This window comes from Myotis myotis, unplaced genomic scaffold (genome assembly GCF_014108235.1).
Source record: "Myotis myotis isolate mMyoMyo1 unplaced genomic scaffold, mMyoMyo1.p scaffold_m19_p_4, whole genome shotgun sequence".
In the NCBI taxonomy this organism is placed as follows: domain Eukaryota; kingdom Metazoa; phylum Chordata; class Mammalia; order Chiroptera; family Vespertilionidae; genus Myotis; species Myotis myotis.
Window position 1 is genome coordinate 111,391,069 of NW_023416346.1, and position 4,990 is coordinate 111,396,058.

Here is a 4,990-nt window from a genome sequence, read left to right on the forward strand (position 1 = left end):
GAGGGGGACCCAATCCAGGGAGGAGTGCAGGCCCTGTCCCCCGGCTCACGGTGCCCTGGGCCTCCCCGCCTCCCGGCCTCCATCCGGGCACCCAGCAGGAGGAAGGCGGTGTCGGCAGCCTGGTCCGGATTGGGCCTCAGGAGGCCCCGTAGAAGCCACACTTACAACACTGTCACCGAACAAGTCACTTCAAACCCAGGGCTTGTAATCCCAGGAGGCAGCGGCCAAGGAGACCCCGAGCCTCTGCTTCCTCCACAGAACAGCAGCCTTCCCCTCGATCGATCAGGGCCACGGCCTCGAGTCCACGCATCTGACTTGGGTCCACTCAGACCCTCAGTTCCGGCTCCCGACCTCCTCCTCCTCCTCCTTCCGGCCACTGGAGTTCTTGCCGAACTTGTAGACAAGCTGCCGGCCGTCTGCGCGCTCCAGGATCTCCAGTTTGTAGTGGTATCTCAGGGCCCGGCTCAGCTTCTTGTACGTCATCCCGCTGTTTTCCTTCTCCCGGCCCCACGGCGGGGCCATGGCCTCGGAGCGCAGGAACCTGAACACGCCCTCCTGCCGGTTCTCCCCCTTCATCAGGCCCTCGTTTAGCTCCAGGCGGATAAGGATGTCTGGGATGAACTCCCACAGGTGGGTGCCGTTGGGGGCGTGCTTGCTCCTCCAGCCCCTCCACGCTGTCCGGAGACTCTCTGCTTAGCTTCCGGGGCCTCCCCACTTCTGCTTCCCGTGCTTGGGGTCCCCCTTCTTGTAGTCAGCGAAGTCTGCCCTGGAGAAGAGCTTGCTGTCCCTGGGGCCCAGGTCCACGTGGTTTCTCCCCGAGTCTTGGAGGAATGGGAGCACCCAGAGGCACCAGTCCCTGCAGTGGAGCCGGTGGAAACATCAGAACTGCCCAAAGACGGGGGGGGGGGGGGGGGGGGGGGCGTGTGTGTGAGGGAAGAACGACGTACTGGGCTGCATATCGGGCGCGCTGCACTGTCTGTTCCTGGAACAGACAGTAAGGTACTGACATCAGGTCAGGCCTTGAGATATGGTCTCATGGTCCCTCCTCAATATACTGTGCTCTCTGTTCCCAGAAAACATAGATAGGAAGGTGATAATGCTATACTGTGTCGGGAACAAATTGCGTAAACAAAGCCTTGTAACTTTGTAGCTTTTGCAAATAAATAGGCTCTAATGCTTGCAGTCATGGCTGCAGTTCTGCCTTTGCTTTGGCAGGGTGCTGGGACTGTAGACAGCTGGCCAGCTTAATAAAGGTTCTTAAATTTAAATTCTGAGTCGGTGGTCTATCTCGCTGAGCCAACCCATAACAAACGACAGTTGTAGAAGCTGGGCTGCCGGTCATCCTCCCGCATCTCCAGGCCAAAGGGGCTGCCCTGGTAAAAGGGGCTGGGGTCCCCCAGCATCTCCTGGAACGAGGTGCTGTCCTGCTCCAGGAGATCGATGGTCCAGCTGAGCTCGTCCGGGAAGCTGCATGTGGGGTCCCACACCCACAGCTGGGCATAGAGCTGGTCCCCCAGGGGCCCGAAGACCAGCCGCAGCTCCTCGGGCACGCAGTTGCAGAGCGCAGCCCCGTCCATGTCGCAGCGAGAGAAGTCAATGGTACTGGCGTCAAACTTGTTCTTCTCCACCTGGTAGCTGATTCAGTCAAGCACCTGGGCCTTCGACCAGAACTGAGGCTGCTCCCGCGACCAGCTGGCCTTCTCTGGGCCCACGGGCGGCATCTGGGGGTTGCTCAGGGACAGCATTAGGTCGTAGGCCCCAAAGGCAGCGGCAGCGGGGGGGGGGGGGGGGGAGGAGGGGGGGGGGCGGCGGGATCCTCCGGGCTGTACATGGCGCTGAAGTAGTTGCTGAAAACGTTGCTGATCTCACAGATTACGGCCATAGGGCTCCAAAGTGGCAGTGCGGGTGCATGTGGCGGGCAGGCGGGCGGGATGGCCGGGCCGCATGCACCAGTAATGCAGGAGGCAAAAGCTCAGCAGGCTGTCCAACCCTCCACTCTTTAAATCGTTTTTCACTACTTTCCCTGCCTGGAAGCTCTCACCACTCCCTTTGTTCTCAGGTGCTTCTGGTTTTCTAAATCAGAATCTATATTTTAAGAGGTCCCAGACATCCCAGGTTTATGGATCAAAAGACTTAATATTGTTAAGCTATCAATACTCCCCCAAACTAGTTTCAATGCCTATCAATAGCATAGCTAGTTTTTTGTTGTTTTTTTTTAAGAACATTGTAAGCTTATCCTAGAATTCACATGAAAATACAAGGGACCCAGAGTAGCCAAAACAATCTTGAAAAGAAGAATAAAGTTGGACGACTCATACTTCCCTATTTCAAAATTTACTACAAAGCTACAATAATCAAAACAGTGTTATTCCAGCATAACTTTAGCCATATGGTCTTACAGAATACAATTAGGAGTCTAGAAATAAACTGATATATCTATGGTCAATTGATTTTCAACAAATGTGCCAAGACCATCCAATGGAGAAAGAATAGCTTTCTCAATTAATGGTGCTGGGATAACTGGAGATCCACATGCAAAAGAATGAAGTTAGATCCATACCTCACATCTCATACAAAAATTAACTCAGTAAAAATCAGAGACCTTAAGGTACCCAAATGTAAGAGCTAAAACTATAAAATTCTTAGTAGAAAACCTAGATGTAAATCTTTGACCTTGAATTAAGCAATAGTTTCTTAGATATGACACCCAAACCTCAACAAAATAAAAAAATAAATAAGTTGAGCTTTTAAGAACTTGTGTTCTTCAAAGGACACAGTTAAGAGAGTGCAAAGACAACCCACAGACTGGGAGAAAATATTTGTAAATTGTGTATCTGAGAAGGCACTTGTATCTAAAACATACACAGAACTTATACAACTCAACAATAAAAAGACAAATGATTCTACTTAAAATAGGGCAAAGAATTTGAATAGACATTTCTCCAAAGAAGATATACAAATGGCCAATAAGCGCATACAGAGATGTTCAACAGCATTAGTCATTAGGGAAGTGCAAATTAAAACCACAATGTGATACCACCTTACATACACTTAAGACAACTAAAAAAATAATTTTTATACAGACAATAACAGTGTTGGAACCCTCACACATTGCTGGTGGGAATGTAAAATGGTCCAGTCATTTTGGAAAACATTCTGACAGTTTCTCAAACTATTAAAGTTATCATGACCCAGAAATTCTATTCCTAGGTATATACCCAAGAGAATTGAAAATATATGTCTACACAAAAACCTTACACAGATGTTTATAGCAATATTATTCATAGCGCTACAAAAAAGAAAACAACCCAAAAGTCCATAAACTGATGAAAGGATAAATAAAATGTGGTATATCCATGTAATGAAATACTGCATGCAACACTATATTTATTGCAGCTTTATTTAAATAGAGAAGAAAAACTTTTTCTTAATCTTCACTAGGACTTGCTATGACCATTATTGAGTACGATCTGGCAGTACACAGTGTGAGCTTAGATGATTGTGGCACTTGCATTGTATAAACTCTTGTGGAGTACTCACCCATGCTACATTCATAATGCAAATTAAGGTATTTCTCTGCAGGAAATGTGCAGTGATTTCAATCTGTTATGTCTGTATATAGAAGGAATAGACTTGGGATAGACCTTGTGACTTCTCACACACTGTCTCAAATAAAGAAGCCATTGCAAATCTCTGAAAATCTTCTGCAAAGACTGTAAAAAAGGCAAACAGACCGAACCACAACCAAGAAGCTGCCATGAGTTTTCAAGTATGTTTTTATTTTATGAATGAAGAGTCACATTCTGATAGAAAATCCAAGAGGCATTTTTCCAAGATACAAACAAAAGGAAGTAAAGAGACACAATGCAGGAATCCCACCAGGAGGCTCAGAGATAACTTACAAATTTTTCTTAAAACACTATGAAAATTTTGGGGCCACACACAAAATGCTAGAGCAATGAAAGTAGTTTTTTTTAAAAGGATGAATGTTAAAAACATTATATTAAGTAAAAGAAGTCAAACACAAAAGGCCACATATGGTAGGATCCCATCTATTTGAAATGACCAGAATAGGCAAATCCATAGAGACAAAAAGTAGATCAACGATTGCCCTTCCTGAAGGGAAGCAGATTGGGCACTGAACTGCTCCTGGGTAAGGAACTGCCTTTTGGAGTGCTGAACATGTTCTGAAACTAGATTGTGGTGTTGCCTGCCTCCATGAATATACGTATTACAAACTATGGCTGAGCTGGTGTGGCTCAGTGCTTGAGCATCAACCTATGTACCAAGAAGTCAAGGTTAGAGTCCCTGTCAGGGCACATGCCCGGGTTGCAGCCCAACCCGATCCCCAGTGTAGTATGTGCAGGAGGCAGCCGATCTATGATTCTCTCTCATCATTGATGTTTCTCTCTCTTTCCCTCTCCCTTCATCTCTAAAATCAATAATATATATTATATATTATTATATATTAATATATATTAATTATATAATTATATTAATTATATATTAATATATAATATATATTAATTATATTAATAATATATATATAATATATATAATATATATTTTAAAACCATGGAAATGTTCACTTGCAAAAGGTGAATGTTATAGTATATACATTGTATCTCATCAGAGCCTTTTTTAAAAATGCTCTTGAGACACTCAGCACAGAGTAACCCAGGTTTCCTGCCTGGGGCTCACATGGAACGTAGAACGCTGCACCCAACAATGCCCTCCTGTAGGGGTTCCACATTCCACGCCCAACGCCGGCTCTTAACTGACCCTATTGCCTGTTCTACCTCAAGCGGGCAGACCAGCTGCGGCTCAGCTCCCAAGTTGTTCAGTCTGGGTAAGGCCACCTAAGTCACTCACCCTGGGTAGACTCGGAGGACCCCGTCGCCGCCGCCTCGCCCAACGCCGCTGTTGCCTCCGCAGCCCCCGCCTCCGCGCTGCCTTGGCTTCTCTGGTCCTGGCACCTGAGCCACGAGCC

At 46.8% G+C, this 4,990-nt stretch overlaps 1 pseudogene; it reads right to left on the minus strand.

The window, feature by feature from the left end:
• Positions 1-333: 333 nt before the first annotated feature.
• Positions 334-1,882, minus strand: LOC118653320 (annotated as a pseudogene).
• Positions 1,883-4,990: the final 3,108 nt, after the last annotated feature.